We start from the raw sequence: 12,393 nt of genomic DNA on the forward strand, positions 1-12,393 counted from the left end.
GTTTGGGAGGCTGATGTAGGAGGATAGCTTGAGGCCAAATATTTAAGACCAGCCTGGACAACATAGGGAGAGCCTGTCTCTATCAAAACAAACAAACAAATAAATAAATTAGCTATGCGTGGTAGTGCTTGTCTACAGTCTCAACTACTCAGGAGGCTCAGGCAGGAGGATCATTTGAATCCAGGAATTCAAGGCTACAGTGAGCCATGATCATACCACTGCACTCCAGCCAGGGTGACAGAGAAATAACTCATCTTTAAAAATGTAAATAAATAATAATATATATTAAATAAATAAAATGATAAAAAAGTAATAAATTAATAAATCAATATTATCATTATCAAGTATTTCATGCTGTACATAATTGTATATGCTATACTTTCATACAACCAGTGGTACAGATTTTTTTACACCAGCATCACCACAAATATGTTAGTAATGCATTATGCTATGACATTATAATAGCTATGACATCACTAGGGATTTGAAATTTTTCAGCTTGGAAATAATATTATGGGGCAATCACCATATACACGGTTTGTTGTTGACCAAAACATCATTATGTGATATGCATGACTGTGACTGTATTTGCTGTTCTAAATTTATCTTAAAAATAATAATAGACGGAGTGCGTGTAGAGATTCAAGCAAGTAAAAGGAAAATTATACATGTGTCCAAACAACATGCTCCACAGTCATCATTCATTTAGCAAATGAGCTCTTGAATGGGAAGATTACGGGTTTTCCAATCTTAATGAAAGTGGACAAAGTGAAAACAGGTCTCTTTCATGTGTTTGTTAATGCGTTTTCTCTCATGTGGTTGGAATTGGAAGGGATTCAAAGCCTGGCTTAAGCACAATGTAAACTGGGCATAAGAAACCATATGGATGCAGCTATTTATTGCTGACAGGGTGTTGACCAAATTGTCACATACATTGACTGCCTTATTCAGAGGGTTGGGAAAAACCACTCCAGATGGCCTATATTCCAAAGTGGTGCCACTTTCCAGGATGACCATCGTGAGGTTTTACCAAATCCTAAAGGCTATCTGATTTTGAGGAACTGCCTCAGAAAACCTGAGCAAACCTGTAACAAGATGTAATGATCACAAAAAGGCGTGGGGTTTATAACTGGCTCATGTAAATAGAGCATAGCCTCCAGATTTAAGGCTTTGTGGTTCTAGTTTAGAATATTAAACAGGAGGTCTATACTGGGTTCACTTGCTTCCGGCTAACTTAAACCCACTTCTGATCTTGCCTACTGTTCTTCTCTCATTATTCCTGCTGTTGCTATCTGTAGACAGCCCAATCCAGTACCTTTTCTCTCTTAAATAGTCAGTAGTTATTGGTAAGTTGTGTTAAAGGCATAGTAAGTTTTGAAGACTTTTTTCCTAATGTAGGAAAAATTTAAAGAATTTGAAAAGCTGCAAGATAAGTGACAGCTTATATATTAAAATTTTATTACCTCAAAGAACAGTCAATTAAAAAGGCGTCCAAAATAGATACTTACATAAAAAATTTAAATGCTCATCATAGAATGTATTATTCTTTAACAGCACCTGAATCAAAGTTAATATGATATCTTGTATCTGGTACATTGACATTTGAATTCAGACTTCCTGTGTTTCTAGCATAAAATGATGAGAATGGAATGAAGAAATATAAAGGTATATCTTACCCTGGTAAAGAATGGCATGCACAGAATTCTACTTAAGAGTGAGGGGATGGTGTGGTTTCACTAAACTTAGAGTCTCAGAAACAAGGCAATTAAAGCAGGCGTGTTCAGAGGTGCATTTCTCCTACTCTCTGAGCATTTACCCTTCCCTTGTCAATGACACGAAGTGGTAGTATCTCATTTGGAAAATATTAATGAGTAATTTTTAAAAGAACCAGAAATAGTAAAAGAAAGAAAAAGTCATGGCAAGTGTTGTTCCACACATGTGAACTAAACAATTATATCTGCATTTTATATTTTATTTTAGTTGAAAAAAATCTTTTTTCTCTTTTTCTTTTTAGTACCCAGGTAGACTACATTTTCCAGGCTCCCTTGCAGTTAGATAGAGCCATGCACATGCATTTTAGCCATTGGGATGTGGGTGGAAGTAATGCATGACACACAGTTATCTCCCACAAAACTTCCTACGTGAGATCCTCCATGCACTTTGCCCATCTACCTCAGAGAGAACTCAAATGACCTATGGGAAGGCAGAGCCACAGGAGCTTGCATACCTTAGTCACTACTACAAGGACAGCTGCTAAGACAAAGAACATCGCCTTAAGATGGTTGCGTGAATTACGGTGCACTAAACTGGTGATATTTTTGATATAATTTTAATAGCAGTTAACCTACCCTCACTAACATAATCAATTATAAATAAATCAGACCCCTTTGAAATTCAGTAAGTGATAGCTTATAGCTCTTGAAAGTGTGTGTGTGAAATATAAATTACATGCCCTCCTAAATTGTATTTAATTGCATCCAATGACCTGAGCCCATACTACAGATGTACAGTCCTTATATAGGTAGCATGGGAACACCTGAGAATAGATGTGGTAGAAAGAAAAGGGCCTGTAAACTAAGAGAGGCACAATTCTCTCTTCCACATCTGTCTCCTTCCAGATGTTTAAATTCGAACGACTTTTTTGAACCTCATCTCAAAATGGTGAAATACTATCCCTCTCAAAATGAGATAAACTGGCCCCTGCAATGTGCCTGGTATAAAGTAAGCACTCTGTATCAGGATTCTTATCAACCTGAGGTAACTTTTAGGATATTAGCATATTTCTGAATATATACTCAATTTTCTTCTTGAAACTCCTTTTCTATTTTTGTGAAAGCAATCTTTTTTATTAGTCACTATTATTTATATAGTATTTAGTGATAGTAGACACTCAGTATATATTTCCTGAATTAATAAAAGAAGTAAGTTAGGAAGGCAGGGAGGGTAGGACTTTGATTTAATCGCTTTGGCATTTAGCCTGAATATTGAGTTTTGAAAGCTCCCCAGATGACTTGACAATGTTGAGAACCAGTTATCTAAAGTCCTGATAGTCAAAATGTAATCCATAGCATCACCATCATCTTGAAGCTTGTAAGAAATGTAGAATCTTGGGCCCCATCTTGGACTTTACTGAATCCAAACCTGCATTTAACAAGATGCCTAGTATATTTGTATAAACATTAAAGGTTGAGGGGTTGTAGTCATATCAAATGCAATTCAGTTAGTCTTTAAATACCATGATGTCAAATTCAGTGAAGAGACAATTGCAACATTATTTCAGTTGGCAGTCCAATGCAAAAGTCATACAAAGCAGCAGGTGATGCTGGAAAATTTGTTCATAAAAGTGATTGCATGTCGTGCATCTAAAGCATCAATAGAATATAAAGATTCTCTTTTGGTGTGGACTAATGTTAGCATTCCAGCAACCCCATGAAGTAAGTATTGTTCTCTCCATATTACAGATGTAAAAACAAACATTTACAGAAATTACACAATTTGACCACATTAGGGAATTTGAAAATGGAGTATCCTGGACACTGGGCTGGTTCAGTACGGCAGTTGGAAATACTGTTACTTGAAAGCTACAAGGCCACCAAAATTCACCCCACATATCTCAGGTCTCAGGACTGTTTGCCAGTGAAAGACATTTAGGAATGAACATGGGAGCTCGGCTGCAGAGCCAGATAGCTCAATCAGGTGACCATACATAATCATAAGTCTAACTCAAATTAAGAAAAGGAAAACCCAGCTATCAGTGAGGGGCAGCATAAGCAGTCCTAGGAAGAGAGGTCACCTAGGACATGGGCCTGAAAGCAAGTGTTACAAAGAGAAATGTAAGCTATTCCATAACGGAAGAAATTCGGGAGTTCCCAAACTCTTACATTCTCATTGTAGGGAAAAATCTTAATCTATATTTTTCAAGCAAATGTGGAGGGGATGTCTTTTCTAGATTTTGAAAACTGTGTCTTTTCTGGCTTGGATATGCAGACACTTTGTAAATTGCAAGGGTTTGACATTAATCTGGAGTTACAGTTTCAGCAGGAGGCACACTAGTTAACTAGGCAGCTTGCGAATTGATAGATGATGTTTTGGCACAGTATAGAGTCTTGTAATCATTAAGCAATAGTCAGAAATTGTATAAATTTGCTACTCCCAAATAAAAATAATATGAAATGCTGCAAAACCTGAGGTGCTCAATGGGATTTACACAGTAATTGATACGTTTTTCTCTTGAATTGCCTTGAAATTTTACCAGTGTTCCCAAAAGAAAAAGAACAAACTATGCAGTGACTTTAGTAGTTTTCACTGGGTCTTCTGTCAGCAGCCTCCTCTATAAAAGAAATGCTGTCTCTTTACCATTTGCACTCCAACTGGGACTCGATTTAGGTAATTAATTAGAAAATGCCCTACTTTGAAATACCTATGTATCTGCTGTTTGATTTTCTGTGTTATGTTTGAGACATGACCTAAATGTATGTATTAGGTACAAAAGCCAGAGGGAATTGTCAGGGTACTTGGGTGTGTCTCTGTCACAACAGAGCTAAGAACACTACATATTAAAGATGAAGTTATAACCATAGTATCCTGGGCCTTAGTTATAGAGAAGTGGGACAAGATTAGAAGACTGGAAGAAAATGAGCCTCACAGAACATATTGGCTTCTTCTCACAAACTTAATTGAGCACAAAAAATACATACGTACATATATATATATATACACACACACACACAGATATATACACACACATATATACATATATATAGGAAAATTATACTCCTGAGTAAAGCCAAACCCACAGCAGGTTGCTTCTGTATCATTTAGAGACATATTCAGTTGGTTCAGTGGCCCAAGTGGGTGTGAAATCTGCCAGAGCTGAAAGGCAGTTCTTTCTACTGCTTCTTAGAGGGGTCATATCACTGCCTAGAAACAACCTGCACTAGCATGCTGGCCTCCATTTCTAAAGGTCAGATAAGAACCTTGTACATTTTAGGTCCTTCTGATCTACAAGCTTCCATCTATTGACAGATATTAAAGCAGTCTAATGATCCGCCAGAGAAGCATCAGGAACTTGCATGCTCAGAGGGAGACGGCACTTCTCCCTTCCTATATGCATTCATCAGCAGGAGTCTCGCAAGAACCCCAGAACTCCTGGCAAGACTTCCAACCTTCCCCCAAACAACACTAATAGATATTCCACTTTGATATGCCTTGGAACCATCAGGACTTATTTTATCATATTCTTTATTTATGTTTTTGTCAGTCACAGAAACCCAGGTGTCCCAGGTCATCCTTCACTGTCTAATTTCCATAATTTTTGTATATTCCCTTCCTGATTCCTGAAACCCTTCTATTATACTCTCTGGAATTTAAAGGGAAAAATTCATCAGCAAAATATCCTATACTCTCAAATCCTTCAACTGCTCACTTTACTATCTGGCTCTAAATGAAAATGGGGCCTCCCTTAAAGACAAGACTTCCTGGAGCAGTAGTTCTCCCAGTACGCAGCTGGAGATCTGAGAACCGACAGACTGCCTCCTCAAGTGGGTCCCTGACCCCTGACCCCCGAGCAGCCTAACTGGGAGGCACCACCCAGTAAGGGCAGACTGACACCTCAGACGGCCGGGTACTCCTCTGAGACAAAACTTCCAGAGGAATGATCAGACAGCAGCATTTGCGGTTGATGAAAATCCGTTGTTCTGCAGCAACCGCCATGGATACCCAGGCAAACAGGGTCGGGAGTGGACCTCTAGCAAACTCCAACAGACCTGCAGCTGACGGTCCTATCTGTTAGAAGGAAAACTAACAAACAGAAAGCACATCCACAACAAAAACTCATCTGTACATCACCATCATCAAAGACCAAAGGTAGATAAAACCACAAAGATGGGAAAAAACAGAGCAGAAAAACTGGAAAATCTGAAAAGCAGAGCGCCTCTCCTCCTCCAAAGGAACGCAGCTCCTCACCAGCAACGGAACAAAGCTGGACAGAAAATGACTTTGAGGAGCTGAGAGAAGAAGGCTTCAAATGATCAAACTACTCCGAGCTACAGGAGGAAATTCAAACAAAGGCAAAGAAGTTAAAAACTTTGAAAAAAATTTAGACGAATGTATAACTAGAATAACCAATACAGAGAAGTGCTTAAAGGAGCTGATGGAGCTGAAAGCCAAGGCTCAAGAACTACGTGAAGAATGCAGAAGCCTCATGAGCCGATGCGATCAACTGGAAGAAAGGGTATCAGTGACAGAAGATGAAATGAATGAAATGAAGCGAGAAGGGAAGTTTAGAGAAAAAAGAATAAAAAGAAATGAACAAAGCCTCCAAGAAATATAGGACTAGTGAAAAGACCAAATCTACTTCTGATTGGTGTACCTGAAAGTGACGGGGAGAATGGAACCAAGTTGGAAAACACTCTGCAAGATATTATGCAGGAGAACTTCCCCAATCTAGCAAGGCAGGCCAACATTCAGATTTAGGAAATACAGAAAACACGACAAAGATACTCCTCGAAAAGAGCAACTCCAAGACACATAATTGTCAGATTCACCAAAGTTTAAATGAAGGAAAAAATGTTAAGGGCAGCCAGAGAGAAAGGTCAGGTTACCCAGAAAGGGAAGCCCATCAGACTAACGGCTGATCTCCCAGCAGAAACTCTACAAGCCAGAAGAGAGTGGGGGCCAATATTCAACATCCTTAAAAGAATTTTCAACCCAGAATTTCATATCCAGCCAAACTAAGCTTCATAAGTGAAGGAGACAAGCAAATGCTGAGACATTTTGCCACCACCAGGCCTGCCCTAAAAGAGCTCCTGAAGGAAGCACTAAACATGGAAAAGAACAACTGGAACCAGCCACTGCAAAATCATGCTAAATTGTAAAGACCATCGAGGCTAGGAAGAAACTACATCAACTAACGAGCAAAATAACCAGCTAACATCATAATGACAGGATCAAATTCACACATAACAATATTAACTTTAAATGTAAATGGACTAAATGCTCCAATTAAAAGACACAGACTGGCAAATTGGATAAAGAGTCAAGACCCATCAGTGTATTGTATTCAGGAAACCCATCTCACATGCAGAGACACACATAGGCTCAAAATAAAAGGATGGAGGAAGATCTACCAAGCAAATGGAAAACAAAAAAAGGCAGGGGTTGCAATCCTAGTCTCTGATAAAACAGACTTTAAACCAACAAAGATCAAAAGAGACAAAGAAGGCCATTACATAATGGTAAAGGGATCAATTCAACAAGAAGAGCTAACGATCCTAAATATATATGCACCCAATACAGGAGCACCCAGATTCATAAAGCAAGTCCTGAGTGACCTACAAAGAGACTTAGACTCCCACACAATAATAATGGGAGACTTTAACACCCCACTGTCAACATTAGACAGATCAATGAGACAGAAAGTTAACAAGGATACTCAGGAATTGAACTCAGCTCTGCACCAAGTGGACCTAATAGACATCTACAGAACTCTCCACCCCAAATTAACAGAATATATATTTTTTTCAGCACCACACCACACCTATTCCAAAATTGACCACATAGTTGGAAGTAAAGCTCTCCTCAGCAAATGTAAAAGAACAGAAATTATAACAAACTGTCTCTCAGACCACAGTGCAATCAAACTAGAACTCAGGATTAAGAAACTCACTCAAAACCACTCAACTACATGGAAACTGAACAACCTGCTCCTGAATGACTACTGGGTACATAATGAAATGAAGGCAGAAATAAAGATGTTCTTTGAAACCAACGAGAACAAAGACACAACACACCAGAATCTCTGGGACACATTCAAACCCGTGTCTAGAGGGAAATTTATAGCACTAAATGCCCACAAGGGAAAGCACGAAAGATCCAAAATTGGCACCCTAACATCACAATTAAAAGAACTAGAAAAGCAAGAGCAAACACATTCAAAAGCTAGCAGAAGGCAAAAAATAACTAAAATCAGAGCAGAACTGAAGGCAGTAGAGACACAAAAAACCTTTCAAAAAATTAATGAATCCAGGAGCTGGTTTTTTGAAATGATCAACAAAACTGATAGACCGCTAGCAAGACTAATAAAGAAGAAAAGAGAGAAGAATCAAATAGATGCAATAAAAAATGATAAAGGGGATATCACCACCGATCCCACAGAAATACAAACTACCATCAGAGAATACTACAAACACCTCTACGCAAATAAACTAGAAAATCTAGAAGAAATGGGTAAATTCCTCGACACAGACGCCCTCCCAAGACTAAACCAGGAAGAAGTTGAATCTCTGAATAGACCAATAACAGGCTCTGAAATTGTGGCAATAATCAATAGCTTACCAACCAAAAAGAGTCCAGGACCAGATGGATTCACAGCCGAATTCTACTAGAGGTACAAGGAGGAACTGGTACCATTCCTTCTGAAACTATTCCAATTGATAGAAAAAGAGGGAATCCTCCCGAACTCATTTTATGAGGTCAGCATCATCCTGATATCAAAGCCGGGCAGAGAGACAACCAAAAAAGAGAATGTTAGACCAATATCCTTGATGAACATTGATGCAAAAATCCTCCATAAAATACTGGCAAACTGAATCCAGCAGCACATCAAAAAGCTTATCCATCATGATCAAGTGGGCTTCATCCCTGGGATGCAAGGCTGGTTCAATATATGCAAATCAATAAATGTAACCCAGCATATAAACAGAACCAAAGACAAAAACCACATGATTATCTCAAGAGATGCAGAAAAGGCCTTTGACAAAATTGAATAACGCTTCATGCTAAAAACTCTCAATAAATTAGGTATTGATGGGATGTATCTCAAAATAATAAGAGCTATCTATGACAAATCCACAGTCAATATCATACTGAATGGGCAAAAACTGGAAGCATTCCCTTTGAAAACTGGCACAAGACAGGGATGCCCTCTCTCACCACTCCTATGCAACATAGTGTTGGAAGTTCTGGCCAGGGCAATTAGGCAGGAGAAGGAAATAAAGGGTATTCAATTAGGAAAAGAGGAAGTCAAATTGTCCCTGTTGGCAGATGACATGATTGTATATCTAGAAAACCCCATCGTCTCAGCCCAAAATCTCCTTCAGCTGATAAGCAACTTCAGCAAAGTCTCAGGATAAAAAATCAATGTGCAAAAATCACAGCATTCTTATACACCAATAACAGACAAACAGAGAGCCAAATCATGAGTGAACTCCCATTCACAATTGCTTCAAAGAGAATAAAATACCTAGGAATCCAACTTACAAGGTATGTGAAGGACCTCTTCAAGGAGAACTACAAACCACTGCTCAGTGAAATAAAAGAGGATACAAAGAAATGGAAGAACATTCCATGCTCACGGGTAGGAAGAATCAATATCGTGAAAATGGCCATATTGCCCAAGGGAATTTATAGATTCAATGTCATCCCCATCAAGCTACCAATGACTTTCTTCACAGAATTGGAAAAAACTTTAAAGTTCATATGGAACCAAAAAAGAGCTCGCGTCGCCAAGTCAATCCTAAGCCAAAAGAACAAAGCTGGAGGCATCACGCTACCTGACTTCAAACTATACTACAAGTCTACAATAACCAAAACAGCATGGTACTGGTACCAAAACAGAGATATGGACCAATGGAACAGAACAGATCCCTCAGAAATAATGCCACATATCTACAACTATCTGATCTTTGACAAACCTGAGAAAAACAAGAAATGGGGAAATGATTCCCTATTTAATAAATGGTGCTGGGAAAACTGGCTAGCCATATGTAGAAAGCTGAAACTGGATCCCTTCCTTACACCTTATACAAAAATTAATTCAAGATGGATTAAAGACTTAAAGGTTAGACCTAAAACCATAAAAATCCTAGAAGAAAACTTAGGCATTACCATTCAGGACATAGGCATGGGCAAGGACTTCAAGTCTAAAACACCAAAAGCAATGGCAACAAAAGCAAAAACTGACAAATGGGATCTAATTAAACTCAAGAGCTTCTGCACAGCAAAAGAAACTACCATCAGAGTGAACAGGCAACCTACAGAATGGGAGACAATTTTCAGAACCTACTCATCTGACAAAGGGCTAATATTCAGAATCTACAATGAACTCAAACAGATTTACAAGAAAAAAAACAAACAACCCCATCTAAAAGTGGGCAAAGCACATGAACAGACACTTCTCAAAAGAAATCATTTATGCAGCCAAAAAACACATGAAAAAATGCTCACCATCACTGGCCATCAGAGAAATGCAAATCAAAACCACAATGAGATACCATTTCACACCAGTTAGAAGGCCAGTCATTAAAAAGTCAGGAAACAACAGGTGCTGGAGAGGATGTGGAGAAATAGGAATACTTTTACACTGTTGGTGGGACTGTAAACTAGTTCAACCATTGTGGAAGTCAGTGTGGCGATTCCTCAGGGATCTAGAACTAGAAATACCATTTGACCCAGCCATCCCATTACTGGGTATATACCCAAAGGATTATAAATCATGCTGCTATAAAGACACATGCACACGTATGTTTATTGCGGCACTATTCACAATAGCAAAGACTTGGAACCAACCCAAATGTCCAACAGTGATAGACTGGATTAAGAAAATGTGGCACATATACACCATGGAATACTATGCAGCCATAAAAAATGATGATTTCATGTCTTTGTAGGGACATGGATGAAGATGGAAATCATCATTCTCAGTAAACTATCTCAAGGACAAAAAACCAAACACCGCATGTTCTCACTCATAGGTGGGAATTGAACAATGAGAACACATGGACACAGGAAGGGGAACATCACACTCTGGGGACTGTTGTGGGGTCGGGGGAGGGGGAGGGATAGCATTAGGAGATATACCTAATGCTAAATGACGAGTTAATGGGTGCAGCACACCAGCATGGCACATTTATACATATGTAACTAACCTGCACATTGTGCACATGTACCCTAAAACTTAAAGTATAATAATAATAAAATAAAATAAAATAAAATAAAGTGCTATTAAAATGCCTTAAATATTAAAAAAAAAAAAAAACGAAGACAACACTTCCTTTGTGGTCCCCTCAAGTGAGGGCTTTTTCTCTTCCTCAAGCACTTTACTGCTGGGCTTGGAGGTAAGTTAACAGTCCTCCTTGCCTCCCATTCCTATTGCAAACAATTCAGACTCTTCTCCATGCACACCTCAACCCCTAACTTTGCATCTCATTTCATCTTCATGAGCCCCACTACCCTCTTTGTTGCCCTCAGTGATCAACCTTTCAAGCACTTCTCCTTGTTTCTTAAAGACTCACCGTCACTCTCTCCAAGACCACGCTGTTTTAATTCTTGGTGATTTTAATGTCCATGCAGCTATTTCTTCTAATACCATAGTCTCTCAATTCCTTGAATTCCTCTCTCTAGTGATCTTTTCTTCCATTCCCTGAGCCACTTACTCTATGGTTATTCCTTAGACTTGTTATGATTTTTCTAGTTTTCTCCCTGACATGATGGAATTTCAGAAATACCTTATCCACATAGGGATCTACAATCCATTGATCCTCCCACCTTTTCACTCTTTCTCTCCCCTTTCATACCCTTGCTTCCCTCCTTCTCTGGTTGGTTTTTCACGATCAGTTGTAATCATTCTTTTCTATGCACTGTCAACTCCTTTGTCTCTCTCTTGCTTTGTCCCAGTAAACAACCACATTCTTGATTTAATCCAACTTTCAATATACTTCACAGCTTTCTCCTTCACAGCTGACCCATATTCTACGTGTTGACAAATGAGATTTCCTTTTATCAGCCATGTAAGCATTATTTGGCACACTTGAGCATTTCTTTCTTACTTACTTGGCTTCAGAAATCACACTCTCCTGGTTTTCTACCTCATTGGCCACTCGCTTTGTTTCTTTTCAGCTTCTACCTCATCTTCCCATCCTTATATTTTTGGAGAGCTTCAGGACTTGGTGCTTGGATAGTTTTTCTTTCAAGTCTATACTCACTCACTTATTGATCTTATCTGCTCTCACAGTTATAAATACTACTTAGATTTGTATACTTTGCAAATTTCTCTCACTAGTCCAGACCTCTCCTCTTAGAGTCCAGAATCATATGTCCCACTATTCGGCTAACTATTCAGCATCTTTACTTAAATATCTAAGACAGTGGGATCTTACTACAGATTTTTCTATTTATCCCAACTCTTACTATTTAACCTTCGGTCACACAAATCTAGGAACGGAATGAATTCAAACAGGGAAAGATAATCCTACATCCAAATTCAACTCCTGATCTTCTTTCCAAAACATACTACTCTTACTGTCTTTCTTATACCTGAAAATGATAATACAAGCTTTCCAGTTTCCTCGGGCCAAGAAACAAAAAGACCTTGGACCCATCTTTGTGTCCTCTCTA

The sequence above is a fragment of the Pan paniscus genome, chromosome 4 (genome assembly GCF_029289425.2).
Source record: "Pan paniscus chromosome 4, NHGRI_mPanPan1-v2.0_pri, whole genome shotgun sequence".
Taxonomy (NCBI): Eukaryota; Metazoa; Chordata; class Mammalia; order Primates; family Hominidae; genus Pan; species Pan paniscus.